The following is a 20,890-nucleotide window of genomic DNA, read 5'->3' as shown; positions in this document are numbered from 1 at the left end:
GGACGCTTAGTTTAGGAGATGTGGCCAAAAGAAGTTGTTCATATAAAAATTTCAATTTTTTTAGGATTTGGGTGGATTTTTCGATTTTTTGGGGGTGGTCACGAATTATCGTCCTTTTCGCTCTAGGACGCTTAGTTTAGGAGATATGGCCAAAAGAAGTTTTTCATATAAAAATTTCAATTTTTTTAGGATTTGGGTGGATTTTTCGACTTTTTGGGTGTGGTCACGAATTATCGTCCTTTTCGCTCTAGGACGCTTAGTTTAGGAGATATGGCCAAAAGAAGTTTTTCATATAAAAATTTCAATTTTTTTAGGATTTGGGTGGATTTTTCGATTTTTTTGGGGTGGTCACGAATTAAAGCCCTTTTCGCTCTAGGACGCTTAGTTTAGGAGATATGGCCAAAAGGAGTTTTTCATATAAAAATTTCAATTTTTTTAAGATTTGGGTGGATTTTTCGATTTTTTGAGGGTGGTCACGAATTAAAGCCCTTTTCGCTCTAGGACGCTTAGTTTAGGAGATATGGCCAAAAGAAGTTTTTCATATAAAAATTTAAATTTTTTAGGATTTGGGTGGATTTTTCGATTTTTTGGGGGTGGTCACGAATTATCGTCCTTTTCGCTCTAGGACGCTTAGTTTAGGAGATATGGCCAAAAGAAGTTTTTCATATAAAAATTTCAATTTTTTTAGGATTTGGGTGGATTTTTCGATTTTTTGGGGGTGGTCACGAATTATCGTCCTTTTCGCTCTAGGACGCTTAGTTTAGGAGATATGGCCAAAAGAAGTTTTTCATATAAAAATTTCAATTTTTTTAAGATTTGGGTGGATTTTTCGATTTTTTGAGGGTGGTCACGAATTAAAGCCCTTTTCGCTCTAGGACGCTTAGTTTAGGAGATATGGCCAAAAGAAGTTTTTCATATAAAAATTTAAATTTTTTAGGATTTGGGTGGATTTTTCGATTTTTTGGGGGTGGTCACGAATTATCGTCCTTTTCGCTCTAGGACGCTTAGTTTAGGAGATATGGCCAAAAGAAGTTTTCCATATAAAAATTTCAATTTTTTTAGGATTTGGGTGGATTTTTCGATTTTTTGGGGGTGGTCACGAATTAAAGCCCTTTTCGCTCTAGGACGCTTAGTTTAGGAGATATGGCCAAAAGAAGTTGTTCATATAAAAATTTCAATTTTTTTAGGATTTGGGTGGATTTTTCGATTTTTTGGGGGTGGTCACGAATTATCGTCCTTTTCGCTCTAGGACGCTTAGTTTAGGAGATATGGCCAAAAGAAGTTTTTCATATAAAAATTTCAATTTTTTTAGGATTTGGGTGGATTTTTCGATTTTTTGGGGGTGGTCACGAATTATCGTCCTTTTCGCTCTAGGACGCTTAGTTTAGGAGATATGGCCAAAAGAAGTTTTTCATATAAAATTTTCAATTTTTTTTGGATTTGGGTGGATTTTTCGATTTTTTGGGGGTGGTCACGAATTAAAGCCCTTTTCGCTCTAGGACGCTTAGTTTAGGAGATATGGCCAAAAGAAGTTTTTCATATAAAAATTTCAATTTTTTTAGGATTTGGGTGGATTTTTCGATTTTTTGGGGGTGGTCACGAATTATCGTCCTTTTCGCTCTAGGACGCTTAGTTTAGGAGATATGGCCAAAAGAAGTTTTTCATATAAAAATTTCAATTTTTTTAGGATTTGGGTGGATTTTTCGATTTTTTGGGGGTGGTCACGAATTATCGTCCTTTTCGCTCTAGGACGCTTAGTTTAGGAGATGTGGCCAAAAGAAGTTGTTCATATAAAAATTTCAATTTTTTTAGGATTTGGGTGGATTTTTCGATTTTTTGGGGGTGGTCACGAATTATCGTCCTTTTCGCTCTAGGACGCTTAGTTTAGGAGATATGGCCAAAAGAAGTTTTTCATATAAAAATTTCAATTGTTTTAGGATTTGGGTGGATTTTCCGATTTTTTGAGGGTGGTCACGAATTATCGTCCTTTTCGCTCTAGGACGCTTAGTTTAGGAGATATGGCCAAAAGAAGTTTTTCATATAAAAATTTCAATTTTTTTAGGATTTGGGTGGATTTTTCGATTTTTTTGGGGTGGTCACGAATTAAAGCCCTTTTCGCTCTAGGACGCTTAGTTTAGGAGATATGGCCAAAAGAAGTTTTTCATATAAAAATTTCAATTTTTTTAAGATTTGGGTGGATTTTTCGATTTTTTGAGGGTGGTCACGAATTAAAGCCCTTTTCGCTCTAGGACGCTTAGTTTAGGAGATATGGCCAAAAGAAGTTTTTCATATAAAAATTTAAATTTTTTAGGATTTGGGTGGATTTTTCGATTTTTTGGGGGTGGTCACGAATTATCGTCCTTTTCGCTCTAGGACGCTTAGTTTAGGAGATATGGCCAAAAGAAGTTTTTCATATAAAAATTTCAATTTTTTTAGGATTTGGGTGGATTTTTCGATTTTTTGGGGGTGGTCACGAATTATCGTCCTTTTCGCTCTAGGACGCTTAGTTTAGGAGATATGGCCAAAAGAAGTTTTTCATATAAAAATTTCAATTTTTTTAGGATTTGGGTGGATTTTTCGATTTTGTTGGGGTGGTCACGAATTAAAGCCCTTTTCGCTCTAGGACGCTTAGTTTAGGAGATATGGCCAAAAGAAGTTTTTCATATAAAAATTTCAATTTTTTTAGGATTTGGGTGGATTTTTCGATTTTTTGGGGGTGGTCACGAATTATCGTCCTTTTCGCTCTAGGACGCTTAGTTTAGGAGATATGGCCAAAAGAAGTTTTTCATATAAAAATTTCAATTTTTTTAGGATTTGGGTGGATTTTTCGATTTTTTGGGGGTGGTCACGAATTATCGTCCTTTTCGCTCTAGGACGCTTAGTTTAGGAGATATGGCCAAAAGAAGTTGTTCATATAAAAATTTCAATTTTTTTAGGATTTGGGTGGATTTTTCGATTTTTTGGGGGTGGTCACGAATTATCGTCCTTTTCGCTCTAGGACGCTTAGTTTAGGAGATATGGCCAAAAGAAGTTTTTCATATAAAAATTTCAATTTTTTTAGGATTTGGGTGGATTTTTCGATTTTTTGAGGGTGGTCACGAATTATCGTCCTTTTCGCTCTAGGACGCTTAGTTTAGGAGATATGGCCAAAAGAAGTTTTTCATATAAAAATTTCAATTTTTTTAGGATTTGGGTGGATTTTTCGATTTTTTTGATTAAAGCCCTTTTCGCTCTAGGACGCTTAGTTTAGGAGATATGGCCAAAAGAAGTTGTTCATATAAAAATTTCAATTTTTTTAGGATTTGGGTGGATTTTTCGATTTTTTGGGGGTGGTCACGAATTATCGTCCTTTTCGCTCTAGGACGCTTAGTTTAGGAGATATGGCCAAAAGAAGTTTTTCATATAAAAATTTCAATTTTTTTAGGATTTGGGTGGATTTTTCGATTTTTTGGGGGTGGTCACGAATTATCGTCCTTTTCGCTCTAGGACGCTTAGTTTAGGAGATATGGCCAAAAGAAGTTTTTCATATAAAATTTTCAATTTTTTTTTGGATTTGGGTGGATTTTTCGATTTTTTGGGGGTGGTCACGAATTAAAGCCCTTTTCGCTCTAGGACGCTTAGTTTAGGAGATATGGCCAAAAGAAGTTTTTCATATAAAAATTTCAATTTTTTTAGGATTTGGGTGGATTTTTCGATTTTTTGGGGGTGGTCACGAATTATCGTCCTTTTCGCTCTAGGACGCTTAGTTTAGGAGATATGGCCAAAAGAAGTTTTTCATATAAAAATTTCAATTTTTTTAGGATTTGGGTGGATTTTTCGATTTTTTGGGGGTGGTCACGAATTATCGTCCTTTTCGCTCTAGGACGCTTAGTTTAGGAGATGTGGCCAAAAGAAGTTGTTCATATAAAAATTTCAATTTTTTTAGGATTTGGGTGGATTTTTCGATTTTTTGGGGGTGGTCACGAATTATCGTCCTTTTCGCTCTAGGACGCTTAGTTTAGGAGATATGGCCAAAAGAAGTTTTTCATATAAAAATTTCAATTGTTTTAGGATTTGGGTGGATTTTTCGATTTTTTGAGGGTGGTCACGAATTATCGTCCTTTTCGCTCTAGGACGCTTAGTTTAGGAGATATGGCCAAAAGAAGTTTTTCATATAAAAATTTCAATTTTTTTAGGATTTGAGTGGATTTTTCGATTTTTTTGGGGTGGTCACGAATTAAAGCCCTTTTCGCTCTAGGACGCTTAGTTTAGGAGATATGGCCAAAAGAAGTTTTTCATATAAAAATTTCAATTTTTTTAAGATTTGGGTGGATTTTTCGATTTTTTGAGGGTGGTCACGAATTAAAGCCCTTTTCGCTCTAGGACGCTTAGTTTAGGAGATATGGCCAAAAGAAGTTTTTCATATAAAAATTTAAATTTTTTAGGATTTGGGTGGATTTTTCGATTTTTTGGGGGTGGTCACGAATTATCGTCCTTTTCGCTCTAGGACGCTTAGTTTAGGAGATATGTCCAAAAGAAGTTTTTCATATAAAAATTTCAATTTTTTTAGGATTTGGGTGGATTTTTCGATTTTTTGGGGGTGGTCACGAATTATCGTCCTTTTCGCTCTAGGACGCTTAGTTTAGGAGATAGGGCCAAAAGAAGTTGTTCATATAAAAATTTCAATTTTTTTAGGATTTGGGTGGATTTTTCGAATTTTTGGGGGTGGTCACGAATTATCGTCCTTTTCGCTCTAGGACGCTTAGTTTAGGAGATATGGCCAAAAGAAGTTTTTCATATAAAAATTTCAATTTTTTTAGGATTTGGGTGGATTTTTCGATTTTTTTGATTAAAGCCCTTTTCGCTCTAGGACGCTTAGTTTAGGAGATATGGCCAAAAGAAGTTTTTCATATAAAAATTTCAATTTTTTTAGGATTTGGGCGGATTTTTCAATTTTTTGGGGGTGGTCACGAATTATCGTCTTTTTCGCTCTAGGACGCTTAGTTTAGGAGATATGGCCAAAAGAAGTTTTTCATATAAAATTTTCAATTTTTTTGGATTTGGGTGGATTTTTCGATTTTTTGGGGGTGGTCACGAATTAAAGCCCTTTTCGCTCTAGGACGCTTAGTTTAGGAGATATGGCCAAAAGAAGTTTTTCATATAAAAATTTCAATTTTTTTAGGATTTGGGTGGATTTTTCGATTTTTTGGGTGGATTTTTCGGGGGTGGTCACGAATTATCGTCCTTTTCGCTCTAGGACGCTTAGTTTAGGAGATATGGCCAAAAGAAGTTTTTCATATAAAAATTTCAATTTTTTTAGGATTTGGGTGGATTTTTCGATTTTTTGGGGGTGGTCACGAATTAAAGCCCTTTTCGCTCTAGGACGCTTAGTTTAGGAGATATGGCCAAAAGAAGTTGTTCATATAAAAATTTCAATTTTTTTAGGATTTGGGTGGATTTTTCGATTTTTTGGGGGTGGTCACGAATTATCGTCCTTTTCGCTCTAGGACGCTTAGTTTAGGAGATATGGCCAAAAGAAGTTTTTCATATAAAAATTTCAATTTTTTTAGGATTTGGGTGGATTTTTCGATTTTTTGAGGGTGGTCACGAATTATCGTCCTTTTCGCTCTAGGACGCTTAGTTTAGGAGATATGGCCAAAAGAAGTTTTTCATATAAAAATTTCAATTTTTTTAGGATTTGGGTGGATTTTTCGATTTTTTTGGGGTGGTCACGAATTAAAGCCCTTTTCGCTCTAGGACGCTTAGTTTAGGAGATATGACCAAAAGAAGTTTTTCATATAAAAATTTCAATTTTTTTAGGATTTGGGTGGATTTTTCGATTTTTTGGGTGTGGTCACGAATTATCGTCCTTTTCGCTCTAGGACGCTTAGTTTAGGAGATATGGCCAAAAGAAGTTTTTCATATAAAAATTTAAATTTTTTTAGGATTTGGGTGGATTTTTCGATTTTTTGAGGGTGGTCACGAATTAAAGCCCTTTTCGCTCTAGGACGCTTAGTTTCGGAGATATGGCCAAAAGAAGTTTTTCATATAAAAATTTCAATTTTTTTAGGATTTGGGTGGATTTTTCGATTTTTTGAGGGTGGTCACGAATTAAAGCCCTTTTCGCTCTAGGACGCTTAGTTTAGGAGATATGGCCAAAAGAAGTTTTTCATATAAAAATTTCAATTTTTTTAGGATTTGGGTGGATTTTTCGATTTTTTGGGGGTGGTCACGAATTATCGTCCTTTTCGCTCTAGGACGCTTAGTTTAGGAGATATGGCCAAAAGAAGTTTTTCATATAAAAATTTCAATTTTTTTAAGATTTGGGTGGATTTTTCGATTTTTTGAGGGTGGTCACGAATTAAAGCCCTTTTCGCTCTAGGACGCTTAGTTTAGGAGATATGGCCAAAAGAAGTTTTTCATATAAAAATTTAAATTTTTTAGGATTTGGGTGGATTTTTCGATTTTTTGGGGGTGGTCACGAATTATCGTCCTTTTCGCTCTAGGACGCTTAGTTTAGGAGATATGGCCAAAAGAAGTTTTTCATATAAAAATTTCAATTTTTTTAGGATTTGGGTGGATTTTTCGATTTTTTGGGGGTGGTCACGAATTAAAGCCCTTTTCGCTCTAGGACGCTTAGTTTAGGAGATATGGCCAAAAGAAGTTGTTCATATAAAAATTTCAATTTTTTTAGGATTTGGGTGGATTTTTCGATTTTTTGGGGGTGGTCACGAATTATCGTCCTTTTCGCTCTAGGACGCTTAGTTTAGGAGATATGGCCAAAAGAAGTTTTTCATATAAAAATTTCAATTTTTTTAGGATTTGGGTGGATTTTTCGATTTTTTGGGGGTGGTCACGAATTATCGTCCTTTTCGCTCTAGGACGCTTAGTTTAGGAGATATGGCCAAAAGAAGTTTTTCATATAAAATTTTCAATTTTTTTTGGATTTGGGTGGATTTTTCGATTTTTTGGGGGTGGTCACGAATTAAAGCCCTTTTCGCTCTAGGACGCTTAGTTTAGGAGATATGGCCAAAAGAAGTTTTTCATATAAAAATTTCAATTTTTTTAGGATTTGGGTGGATTTTTCGATTTTTTGGGGGTGGTCACGAATTATCGTCCTTTTCGCTCTAGGACGCTTAGTTTAGGAGATATGGCCAAAAGAAGTTTTTCATATAAAAATTTCAATTTTTTTAGGATTTGGGTGGATTTTTCGATTTTTTGGGGGTGGTCACGAATTATCGTCCTTTTCGCTCTAGGACGCTTAGTTTAGGAGATGTGGCCAAAAGAAGTTGTTCATATAAAAATTTCAATTTTTTTAGGATTTGGGTGGATTTTTCGATTTTTTGGGGGTGGTCACGAATTATCGTCCTTTTCGCTCTAGGACGCTTAGTTTAGGAGATATGGCCAAAAGAAGTTTTTCATATAAAAATTTCAATTGTTTTAGGATTTGGGTGGATTTTTCGATTTTTTGAGGGTGCTCACGAATTATCGTCCTTTTCGCTCTAGGACGCTTAGTTTAGGAGATATGGCCAAAAGAAGTTTTTCATATAAAAATTTCAATTTTTTTAGGATTTGGGTGGATTTTTCGATTTTTTTGGGGTGGTCACGAATTAAAGCCCTTTTCGCTCTAGGACGCTTAGTTTAGGAGATATGGCCAAAAGAAGTTTTTCATATAAAAATTTCAATTTTTTTAGGATTTGGGTGGATTTTTCGATTTTTTGAGGGTGGTCACGAATTAAAGCCCTTTTCGCTCTAGGACGCTTAGTTTAGGAGATATGGCCAAAAGAAGTTTTTCATATAAAAATTTCAATTTTTTTAGGATTTGGGTGGATTTTTCGATTTTTTGGGGGTGGTCACGAATTATCGTCCTTTTCGCTCTAGGACGCTTAGTTTAGGAGATATGGCCAAAAGAAGTTTTTCATATAAAAATTTCAATTTTTTTAAGATTTGGGTGGATTTTTCGATTTTTTGAGGGTGGTCACGAAATAAAGCCCTTTTCGCTCTAGGACGCTTAGTTTAGGAGATATGGCCAAAAGAAGTTTTTCATATAAAAATTTAAATTTTTTAGGATTTGGGTGGATTTTTCGATTTTTTGGGGGTGGTCACGAATTATCGTCCTTTTCGCTCTAGGACGCTTAGTTTAGGAGATATGGCCAAAAGAAGTTTTTCATATAAAAATTTCAATTTTTTTAGGATTTGGGTGGATTTTTCGATTTTTTGGGGGTGGTCACGAATTATCGTCCTTTTCGCTCTAGGACGCTTAGTTTAGGAGATATGGCCAAAAAAGTTTTTCATATAAAAATTTCAATTTTTTTAGGATTTGGGTGGATTTTTCGATTTTTTGAGGGTGGTCACGAATTATCGTCCTTTTCGCTCTAGGACGCTTAGTTTAGGAGATATGGCCAAAAGAAGTTTTTCATATAAAAATTTCAATTTTTTTAGGATTTGGGTGGATTTTTCGATTTTTTTGGGGTGGTCACGAATTAAAGCCCTTTTCGCTCTAGGACGCTTAGTTTAGGAGATATGGCCAAAAGAAGTTTTTCATATAAAAATTTCAATTTTTTTAGGATTTGGGTGGATTTTTCGATTTTTTGGGTGTGGTCACGAATTATCGTCCTTTTCGCTCTAGGACGCTTAGTTTAGGAGATATGGCCAAAAGAAGTTTTTCATATAAAAATTTAAATTTTTTTAGGATTTGGGTGGATTTTTCGATTTTTTGAGGGTGGTCACGAATTAAAGCCCTTTTCGCTCTAGGACGCTTAGTTTCGGAGATATGGCCAAAAGAAGTTTTTCATATAAAAATTTCAATTTTTTTAGGATTTGGGTGGATTTTTCGATTTTTTGGGGGTGGTCACGAATTATCGTCCTTTTCGCTCTAGGACGCTTAGTTTAGGAGATATGGCCAAAAGAAGTTTTTCATATAAAATTTTCAATTTTTTTTGGATTTGGGTGGATTTTTCGATTTTTTGGGGGTGGTCACGAATTAAAGCCCTTTTCGCTCTAGGACGCTTAGTTTAGGAGATATGGCCAAAAGAAGTTTTTCATATAAAAATTTCAATTTTTTTAGGATTTGGGTGGATTTTTCGATTTTTTGGAGGTGGTCACGAATTATCGTCCTTTTCGCTCTAGGACGCTTAGTTTAGGAGATATGGCCAAAAGAAGTTTTTCATATAAAAATTTCAATTTTTTTAGGATTTGGGTGGATTTTTCGATTTTTTGGGGGTGGTCACGAATTATCGTCCTTTTCGCTCTAGGACGCTTAGTTTAGGAGATGTGGCCAAAAGAAGTTGTTCATATAAAAATTTCAATTTTTTTAGGATTTGGGTGGATTTTTCGATTTTTTGAGGGTGGTCACGAATTATCGTCCTTTTCGCTCTAGGACGCTTAGTTTAGGAGATATGGCCAAAAGAAGTTTTTCATATAAAAATTTCAATTTTTTTAGGATTTGGGTGGATTTTTCGATTTTTTTGGGGTGGTCACGAATTAAAGCCCTTTTCGCTCTAGGACGCTTAGTTTAGGAGATATGACCAAAAGAAGTTTTTCATATAAAAATTTCAATTTTTTTAGGATTTGGGTGGATTTTTCGATTTTTTGGGTGTGGTCACGAATTATCGTCCTTTTCGCTCTAGGACGCTTAGTTTAGGAGATATGGCCAAAAGAAGTTTTTCATATAAAAATTTAAATTTTTTTAGGATTTGGGTGGATTTTTCGATTTTTTGAGGGTGGTCACGAATTAAAGCCCTTTTCGCTCTAGGACGCTTAGTTTAGGAGATATGGCCAAAAGAAGTTTTTCATATAACAATTTCAATTTTTTTAGGATTTGGGTGGATTTTTCGATTTTTTTTTCATATAAAAATTTCAATTTTTTCAGGATTTGGGTGGATTTTTCGATTTTTTGGGGGTGGTCACGAATTATCGTCCTTTTCGCTCTAGGACGCTTAGTTTAGGAGATATGGCCAAAAGAAGTTTTTCATATAAAATTTTCAATTTTTTTTGGATTTGGGTGGATTTTTCGATTTTTTCGGGGTTGGTCACGAATTAAAGCCCGTTTCGCTCTAGGACGCTTAGTTTAGGAGATATGGCCAAAAGAAGTTGTTCATATAAAAATTTCAATTTTTTTAGGATTTGGGTGGATTTTTCGATTTTTTGGGGGTGGTCACGAATTATCGTCCTTTTCGCTCTAGGACGCTTAGTTTAGGAGATATGGCCAAAAGAAGTTTTTCATATAAAAATTTCAATTTTTTTAGGATTTGGGTGGATTTTTCGATTTTGGGGGTGGTCACGAATTATCGTCCTTTTCGCTCTAGGACGCTTAGTTTAGGAGATGTGGCCAAAAGAAGTTGTTCATATAAAAATTTCAATTTTTTTAGGATTTGGGTGGATTTTTCGATTTTTTGGGGGTGGTCACGAATTATCGTCCTTTTCGCTCTAGGACGCTTAGTTTAGGAGATATGGCCAAAAGAAGTTTTTCATATAAAAATTTCAATTTTTTTAGGATTTGGGTGGATTTTTCGATTTTTTGAGGGTGGTCACGAATTATCGTCCTTTTCGCTCTAGGACGCTTAGTTTAGGAGATATGGCCAAAAGAAGTTTTTCATATAAAAATTTCAATTTTTTTAGGATTTGGGTGGATTTTTCGATTTTTTTGGGGTGGTCACGAATTAAAGCCCTTTTCGCTCTAGGACGCTTAGTTTAGGAAATTTCAATTTTTTTTAGGATTTGGGTGGATTTTTCGATTTTTTGGGGGTGGTCACGAATTATCGTCCTTTTCGCTCTAGGACGCTTAGTTTAGGAGATATGGCCAAAAGAAGTTTTTCATATAAAATTTTCAATTTTTTTTGGATTTGGGTGGATTTTTCGATTTTTTGGGGGTGGTCACGAATTAAAGCCCTTTTCGCTCTAGGACGCTTAGTTTAGGAGATATGGCCAAAAGAAGTTTTTCATATAAAAATTTCAATTTTTTTAGGATTTGGGTGGATTTTTCGATTTTTTGGGGGTGGTCACGAATTATCGTCCTTTTCGCTCTAGGACGCTTAGTTTAGGAGATGTGGCCAAAAGAAGTTGTTCATATAAAAATTTCAATTTTTTTAGGATTTGGGTGGATTTTTCGATTTTTTGGGGGTGGTCACGAATTATCGTCCTTTTCGCTCTAGGACGCTTAGTTTAGGAGATATGGCCAAAAGAAGTTTTTCATATAAAAATTTCATTTTTTTTAGGATTTGGGTGGATTTTTCGATTTTTTGAGGGTGGTCACGAATTATCGTCCTTTTCGCTCTAGGACGCTTAGTTTAGGAGATATGGCCAAAAGAAGTTTTTCATATAAAAATTTCAATTTTTTTAGGATTTGGGTGGATTTTTCGATTTTTTTGGGGTGGTCACGAATTAAAGCCCTTTTCGCTCTAGGACGCTTAGTTTAGGAGATATGACCAAAATAAGTTTTTCATATAAAAATTTCAATTTTTTTAGGATTTGGGTGGATTTTTCGATTTTTTGGGTGTGGTCACGAATTATCGTCCTTTTCGCTCTAGGACGCTTAGTTTAGGAGATATGGCCAAAAGAAGTTTTTCATATAAAAATTTCAATTTTTTTAGGATTTGGGTGGATTTTTCGATTTTTTGAGGGTGGTCACGAATTAAAGCCCTTTTCGCTCTAGGACGCTTAGTTTAGGAGATATGGCCAAAAGAAGTTTTTCATATAAAAATTTCAATTTTTTTAGGATTTGGGTGGATTTTTCGATTTTGTGGGGGTGGTCACGAATTAAAGCCCTTTTCGCTCTAGGACGCTTAGTTTAGGAGATATGGCCAAAAGAAGTTTTTTCATATAAAATTTTCAATTTTTTTAGGATTTGGGTGGATTTTTCGATTTTTTCGGGGTGGTCACGAATTAAAGCCCTTTTCGCTCTAGGACGCTTAGTTTAGGAGATATGGCCAAAAGAAGTTTTTCATATAAAAATTTCAATTTTTTTAGGATTTGGGTGGATTTTTCGATTTTTTGGGGGTGGTCACGAATTATCGTCCTTTTCGCTCTAGGACGCTTAGTTTAGGAGATATGGCCAAAAGAAGTTTTTCATATAAAAATTTCAATTTTTTTAGGATTTGGGTGGATTTTTCGATTTTTTGGGGGTGGTCATGAATTATCGTCTTTTTCGCTCTAGGACGCTTAGTTTAGGAGATATGGCCAAAAGAAGTTTTTCATATAAAATTTTCAATTTTTTTAGGATTTGGGTGGATTTTTCGATTTTTTGGGGGTGGTCACGAATTATCGTCCTTTTCGCTCTAGGACGCTTAGTTTAGGAGATATGGCCAAAAGAAGTTTTTCATATAAAAATTTCAATTTTTTTAGGATTTGGGTGGATTTTTCGATTTTTTGAGGGTGGTCACGAATTATCGTCCTTTTCGCTCTAGGACGCTTAGTTTAGGAGATATGGCCAAAAGAAGTTTTTCATATAAAAATTTCAATTTTTTTAGGATTTGGGTGGATTTTTCGATTTTTTGAGGGTGGTCACGAATTAAAGCCCTTTTCGCTCTAGGACGCTTAGTTTAGGAGATATGGCCAAAAGAAGTTTTTCATATAAAAATTTCAATTTTTTTAGGATTTGGGTGGATTTTTCGATTTTGTGGGGGTGGTCACGAATTATCGTCCTTTTCGCTCTAGGACGCTTAGTTTAGGAGATATGGCCAAAAGAAGTTTTTCATATAAAATTTTCAATTTTTTTAGGATTTGGGTGGATTTTTCGATTTTTTCGGGGTGGTCACGAATTAAAGCCCTTTTCGCTCTAGGACGCTTAGTTTAGGAGATATGGCCAAAAGAAGTTTTTCATATAAAAATTTCAATTTTTTTAGGATTTGGGTGGATTTTTTGGGGGTGGTCACGAATTATCGTCCTTTTCGCTCTAGGACGCTTAGTTTAGGAGATATGGCCAAAAGAAGTTTTTCATATAAAAATTTCAATTTTTTTAGGATTTGGGTGGATTTTTCGATTTTTTGGGGGTGGTCATGAATTATCGTCTTTTTCGCTCTAGGACGCTTAGTTTAGGAGATATGGCCAAAAGAAGTTTTTCATATAAAAATTTCAATTTTTTTAGGATTTGGGTGGATTTTTCGATTTTTTGAGGGTGGTCACGAATTATCGTCCTTTTCGCTCTAGGACGCTTAGTTTAGGAGATATGGCCAAAAGAAGTTTTTCATATAAAAATTTCAATTTTTTTAGGATTTGGGTGGATTTTTCGATTTTTTTGGGGTGGTCACGAATTATCGTCCTTTTCGCTCTAGGACGCTTAGTTTAGGAGATATGGCCGAAAGAAGTTTTTCATATAAAAATTTCAATTTTTTTAGGATTTGGGTGGATTTTTCAATTTTTTGGGGGTGGTCACGAATTATCGTCCTTTTCGCTCTAGGACGCTTAGTTTAGGAGATATGACCAAAAGAAGTTTTTCATATAAAAATTTAAATTTTTTTAGGATTTGGGTGGATTTTTCGATTTTTTGAGGGTGGTCACGAATTAAAGCCCTTTTCGCTCTAGGACGCTTAGTTTAGGAGATATGGCCAAAAGAAGTTTTTCATATAAAAATTTCAATTTTTTTAGGATTTGGGTGGATTTTTCGATTTTTTGGGGGTGGTCACGAATTATCGTCCTTTTCGCTCTAGGACGCTTAGTTTAGGAGATATGGCCAAAAGAAGTTTTTCATATAAAAATTTTAATTTTTTTAGGATTTGGGTGGATTTTTCGATTTTTTGGGGGTGGTCACGAATTAAAGCCCTTTTCGCTCTAGGACGCTTAGTTTAGGAGATATGGCCAAAAGAAGTTGTTCATATAAAAATTTCAATTTTTTTAGGATTTGGGTGGATTTTTCGATTTTTTGGGGGTGGTCACGAATTATCGTCCTTTTCGCTCTAGGACGCTTAGTTTAGGAGATATGACCAAAAGAAGTTTTTCATATAAAAATTTCAATTTTTTAGGATTTGGGTGGATTTTTCGATTTTTTGAGGGTGGTCACGAATTATCGTTCTTTTCGCTCTAGGGCGCTTAGTTTAGGAGATATGGCCAAAAGAAGTTTTTCATATAAAAATTTCAATTTTTTTAGGATTTGGGTGGATTTTTCGATTTTTTTGGGGTGGTCACGAATTAAAGCCCTTTTCGCTCTAGGACGCTTAGTTTAGGAGATATGGCCAAAAGAAGTTTATCATATAAAAATTTCAATTTTTTTAGGATTTGGGTGGATTTTTCGATTTTTTGAGGGTGGTCACGAATTAAAGCCCTTTTCGCTCTAGGACGCTTAGTTTAGGAGATATGGCCAAAAGAAGTTTTTCATATAAAAATTTCAATTTTTTTAGGATTTGGGTGGATTTTTCGATTTTTTTGGGGTGGTCACGAATTAAAGCCCTTTTCGCTCTAGGACGCTTAGTTTAGGAGATATGGCCAAAAGAAGTTTTTCATATAAAAATTTAAATTTTTTTAGGATTTGGGTGGATTTTTCGATTTTTTGGGGGTGGTCACGAATTATCGTCCTTTTCGCTCTAGGACCCTTAGTTTAGGAGATATGGCCAAAAGAAGTTTTTCATATAAAAATTTCAATTTTTTTAGGATTTGGGTGGATTTTTCAATTTTTTGGGGGTGGTCACGAATTCTCGTCCTTTTCGCTCTAGGACGCTTAGTTTAGGAGATATGACCAAAAGAAGTTTTTCATATAAAAATTTCAATTTTTTAAGGATTTGGGTGGATTTTTCGATTTTTTGGGTGTGGTCACGAATTATCGTCCTTTTCGCTCTAGGACGCTTAGTTTAGGAGATATGGCCAAAAGAAGTTTTTCATATAAAAATTTCAATTTTTTTAGGATTTGGGTGGATTTTTCTATTTTTTGAGGGTGGTCACGAATTAAAGCCCTTTTCGCTCTAGGACGCTTAGTTTAGGAGATATGGCCAAAAGAAGTTTTTCATATAAAAATTTCAATTTTTTTAGGATTTGGGTGGATTTTTCGATTTTTTGGGGGTGGTCACGAATTATCGTCCTTTTCGCTCTAGGACGCTTAGTTTAGGAGATATGGCCAAAAGAAGTTTTTCATATAAAAATTTCAATTTTTTTATGGCCAAAAGAAGTTTTTCATATAAAAATTTCAATTTTTTTAGGATTTGGGTGGATTTTTCGATTTTTTGGGGGTGGTCACGAATTAAAGCCCTTTTCGCTCTAGGACGCTTAGTTTAGGAGATATGGCCAAAAGAAGTTTTTCATATAAAAATTTCAATTTTTTTAGGATTTGAGTGGATTTTTCGATTTTTTGGGGGTGGTCACGAATTAAAGCCCTTTTCGCTCTAGGACGCTTAGTTTAGGAGATATGGCCAAAAGAAGTTTTTCATATAAAAATTTCAATTTTTTTAGGATTTGAGTGGATTTTTCGATTTTTTGGGGGTGGTCACGAATTAAAGCCCTTTTCGCTCTAGGACGCTTAGTTTAGGAGATATGGCCAAAAGAAGTTTTTCATATACAAATTTCAATTTTTTTAGGATTTGGGTGGATTTTTCGATTTTTTGGGGGTGGTCACGAATTATCGTCCTTTTCGCTCTAGGACGCTTAGTTTAGGAGATATGGCCAAAAGAAGTTTTTCATATAAAAATTTCAATTTTTTTAGGATTTGGGTGGATTTTTCGATTTTTTGGGGGTGGTCACGAATTAAAGCCCTTTTCGCTCTAGGACGCTTAGTTTAGGAGATATGGCCAAACGAAGTTTTTCATATAAAAGTTTCAATTTTTTTAGGATTTGGGTGGATTATTCGATTTTTTGGGTGTGGTCACGAATTATCGTCCTTTTCGCTCTAGGACGCTTAGTTTAGGAGATATGGCCAAAAGAAGTTTTTCATATAAAAATTTCAATTTTTTTTAGGATTTGGGTGGATTTTTCGATTTTTTGTGGGTGGGCACGAATTAAAGCCCTTTTCGCTCTAGGACGCTTAGTTTAGGAGATATGGCCAAAAGAAGTTTTTCATATAAAAATTTCAATTTTTTTAGGATTTGGGTGGATTTTTCGATTTTTTGGGGGTGGTCACGAATTATCGTCCTTTTCGCTCTAGGACGCTTAGTTTAGGAGATATGGCCAAAAGAAGTTTTTCATATAAAAATTTCAATTTTTTTAGGATTTGGGTGGATTTTTCGATTTTTTGGGGGTGGTCACGAATTAAAGCCCTTTTCGCTCTAGGACGCTTAGTTTAGGAGATATGGCCAAAAGAAGTTTTTCATATAAAAATTTCAATTTTTTTAGGATTTGGGTGGATTTTTCGATTTTTTGGGGGTGGTCACGAATTAAAGCCCTTTTCGCTCTAGGACGCTTAGTTTAGGAGATATGGCCAAAAGAAGTTTTTCATATAAAAATTTCAATTTTTTTAGGATTTGGGTGGATTTTTCGATTTTTTGAGGGTGGTCACGAATTAAAGCCCTTTTCGCTCTAGGACGCTTAGTTTAGGAGATATGGCCAAAAGAAGTTTTTCATATAAAAATTTCAATTTTTTTAGGATTTGGGTGGATTATTCGATTTTTTGGGTGTGGTCACGAATTATCGTCCTTTTCGCTCTAGGACGCTTAGTTTAGGAGATATGGCCAAAAGAAGTTTTTCATATAAAAATTTCAATTTTTTTTAGGATTTGGGTGGATTTTTGGATTTTTTGGGGGTGGGCACGAATTAAAGCCCTTTTCGCTCTAGGACGCTTAGTTTAGGAGATATGGCCAAAAGAAGTTTTTCATATAAAAATTTCAATTTTTTTAGGATTTGGGTGGATTTTTCGATTTTTTGGGGGTGGTCACGAATTAAAGCCCTTTTCGCTCTAGGACGCTTAGTTTAGGAGATATGGCCAAAAGAAGTTGTTCATATAAAAATTTCAATTTTTTTAGGATTTGGGTGGATTTTTCGATTTTTTGGGGGTGGTCACGAATTATCGTCCTTTTCGCTCTAGGACGCTTAGTTTAGGAGATATGGCCAAAAGAAGTTTTTCATATAAAAATTTCAATTTTTTAGGATTTGGGTGGATTTTTCGATTTTTTGAGGGTGGTCACGAATTATCGTTCTTTTCGCTCTAGGGCGCTTAGTTTAGGAGATATGGCCAAAAGAAGTTTTTCATATAAAAATTTCAATTTTTTTAGGATTTGGGTGGATTTTTCGATTTTTTTTGGGGTGGTCACGAATTAAAGCCCTTTTCGCTCTAGGACGCTTAGTTTAGGAGATATGGCCAAAAGAAGTTTATCATATAAAAATTTCAATTTTTTTAGGATTTGGGTGGATTTTTCGATTTTTTGAGGGTGGTCACGAATTAAAGCCCTTTTCGCTCTAGGACGCTTAGTTTAGGAGATATGGCCAAAAGAAGTTTTTCATATAAAAATTTCAATTTTTTTAGGATTTGGGTGGATTTTTCGATTTTTTGGGGGTGGTCACGAATTAAAGCCCTTTTCGCTCTAGGACGCTTAGTTTAGGAGATATGGCCAAAAGAAGTTTTTCATATAAAAATTTCAATTTTTTTAGGATTTGGGTGGATTTTTCGATTTTTTGAGGGTGGTCACGAATTAAAGCCTTTTCGCTCTAGGACGCTTAGTTTAGGAGATATGGCCAAAAGAAGTTTTTCATATAAAAATTTCAATTTTTTTATGATTTGGGTGGATTTTTCGATTTTTTGGGGGTGGTCACGAATTATCGTCCTTTTCGCTCTAGGACGCTTAGTTTAGGAGATATGGCCAAAAGAAGTTTTTCATATAAAAATTTCAATTTTTTTAGGATTTGGGTGGATTTTTCGATTTTTTGGGGGTGGTCACGAATTAAAGCCCTTTTCGCTCTAGGACGCTTAGTTTAGGAGATATGGCCAAAAGAAGTTGTTCATATAAAAATTTAAATTTTTTTAGGATTTGGGTGGATTTTTCGATTTTTTGGGGGTGGTCACGAATTATCGTCCTTTTCGCTCTAGGACCCTTAGTTTAGGAGATATGGCCAAAAGAAGTTTTTCATATAAAAATTTCAATTTTTTTAGGATTTGGGTGGATTTTTCAATTTTTTGGGGGTGGTCACGAATTATCGTCCTTTTCGCTCTAGGACGCTTAGTTTAGGAGATATGACCAAAAGAAGTTTTTCATATAAAAATTTCAATTTTTTTAGGATTTGGGTGGATTTTTCGATTTTTTGGGTGTGGTCACGAATTATCGTCCTTTTCGCTCTAGGACGCTTAGTTTAGGAGATATGGCCAAAAGAAGTTTTTCATATAAAAATTTCAATTTTTTTAGGATTTGGGTGGATTTTTCTATTTTTTGAGGGTGGTCACGAATTAAAGCCCTTTTCGCTCTAGGACGCTTAGTTTAGGAGATATGGCCAAAAGAAGTTTTTCATATAAAAATTTCAATTTTTTTAGGATTTGGGTGGATTTTTCGATTTTTTGGGGGTGGTCACGAATTATCGTCCTTTTCGCTCTAGGACGCTTAGTTTAGGAGATATGGCCAAAAGAAGTTTTTCATATAAAAATTTCAATTTTTTTATGGCCAAAAGAAGTTTTTCATATAAAAATTTCAATTTTTTTAGGATTTGGGTGGATTTTTCGATTGTTTGGGGGTGGTCACGAATTAAAGCCCTTTTCGCTCTAGGACGCTTAGTTTAGGAGATATGGCCAAAAGAAGTTTTTCATATAAAAATTTCAATTTTTTTTAGGATTTGAGTGGATTTTTCGATTTTTTGGGGGTGGTCACGAATTAAAGCCCTTTTCGCTCTAGGACGCTTAGTTTAGGAGATATGGCCAAAAGAAGTTTTTCATATAAAAATTTCAATTTTTTTAGGATTTGAGTGGATTTTTCGATTTTTTGGGGGTGGTCACGAATTAAAGCCCTTTTTAGGATTTGGGTGGATTTTTCGATTTTTTGGGGGTGGTCACGAATTATCGTCCTTTTCGCTCTAGGACGCTTAGTTTAGGAGATATGACCAAAAGAAGTTTTTCATATACAAATTTCAATTTTTTTAGGATTTGGGTGGATTTTTCGATTTTTTGGGGGTGGTCACGAATTAAAGCCCTTTTCGCTCTAGGACGCTTAGTTTAGGAGATATGGCCAAACGAAGTTTTTCATATAAAAGTTTCAATTTTTTTAGGATTTGGGTGGATTATTCGATTTTTTGGGTGTGGTCACGAATTATCGTCCTTTTCGCTCTAGGACGCTTAGTTTAGGAGATATGGCCAAAAGAAGTTTTTCATATAAAAATTTCAATTTTTTTTAGGATTTGGGTGGATTTTTCGATTTTTTGTGGGTGGGCACGAATTAAAGCCCTTTTCGCTCTAGGACGCTTAGTTTAGGAGATATGGCCAAAAGAAGTTTTTCATATAAAAATTTCAATTTTTTTAGGATTTGGGTGGATTTTTCGATTTTTTGGGGGTGGTCACGAATTATCGTCCTTTTCGCTCTAGGACGCTTAGTTTAGGAGATATGGCCAAAAGAAGTTTTTCATATAAAAATTTCAATTTTTTTAGGATTTGGGTGGATTTTTCGATTTTTTGGGGGTGGTCACGAATTAAAGCCCTTTTCGCTCTAGGACGCTTAGTTTAGGAGATATGGCCAAAAGAAGTTTTTCATATAAAAATTTCAATTTTTTTAGGATTTGGGTGGATTTTTCGATTTTTTGGGGGTGGTCACGAATTAAAGCCCTTTTCGCTCTAGGACGCTTAGTTTAGGAGATATGGCCAAAAGAAGTTTTTCATATAAAAATTTCAATTTTTTTAGGATTTGGGTGGATTTTTCGATTTTTTGAGGGTGGTCACGAATTAAAGCCCTTTTCGCTCTAGGACGCTTAGTTTAGGAGATATGGCCAAAAGAAGTTTTTCATATAAAAATTTCAATTTTTTTAGGATTTGGGTGGATTATTCGATTTTTTGGGTGTGGTCACGAATTATCGTCCTTTTCGCTCTAGGACGCTTAGTTTAGGAGATATGGCCAAAAGAAGTTTTTCATATAAAAATTTCAATTTTTTTTAGGATTTGGGTGGATTTTTGGATTTTTTGGGGGTGGGCACGAATTAAAGCCCTTTTCGCTCTAGGACGCTTAGTTTAGGAGATATGGCCAAAAGAAGTTTTTCATATAAAAATTTCAATTTTTTTAGGATTTGGGTGGATTTTTCGATTTTTTGGGGGTGGTCACGAATTATCGTCCTTTTCGCTCTAGGACGCTTAGTTTAGGAGATATGGCCAAAAGAAGTTTTTCATATAAAAATTTCAATTTTTTTAGGATTTGGGTGGATTTTTCGATTTTTTGAGGGTGGTCACGAATTAAAGCCCTTTTCGCTCTAGGACGCTTAGTTTAGGAGATATGGCCAAAAGAAGTTTTTCATATAAAAATTTCAATTTTTTTAGGATTTGGGTGGATTTTTCGATTTTTTGGGGGTGGTCACGAATTATCGTCCTTTTCGCTCTAGGACGCTTAGTTTAGGAGATATGGCCAAAAGAAGTTTTTCATATATAAAAATTTAAATTTTTTTAGGATTTGGGTGGATTTTTCGATTTTTTGAGGGTGGTCACGAATTAAAGCCCTTTTCGCTCTAGGACGCTTAGTTTAGGAGATATGGCCAAAAGAAGTTTTTCATATAAAAATTTCAATTTTTTTAGGATTTGAGTGGATTTTTCGATTTTTTGGGGGTGGTCACGAATTAAAGCCCTTTTCGCTCTAGGACGCTTAGTTTAGGAGATATGGCCAAAAGAAGTTTTTCATATACAAATTTCAATTTTTTTAGGATTTGGGTGGATTTTTCGATTTTTTGGGGGTGGTCACGAATTATCGTCCTTTTCGCTCTAGGACGCTTAGTTTAGGAGATATGGCCAAAAGAAGTTTTTCATATAAAAATTTCAATTTTTTTAGGATTTGGGTGGATTTTTCGATTTTTTGGGGGTGGTCACGAATTAAAGCCCTTTTCG

This window comes from Haematobia irritans, chromosome 1 (genome assembly GCF_050003625.1).
Source record: "Haematobia irritans isolate KBUSLIRL chromosome 1, ASM5000362v1, whole genome shotgun sequence".
Taxonomy (NCBI): domain Eukaryota; kingdom Metazoa; phylum Arthropoda; class Insecta; order Diptera; family Muscidae; genus Haematobia; species Haematobia irritans.
The sequence above is the reverse complement of the archived record's forward strand: the minus strand, read 5'-3'. Positions refer to the sequence as shown.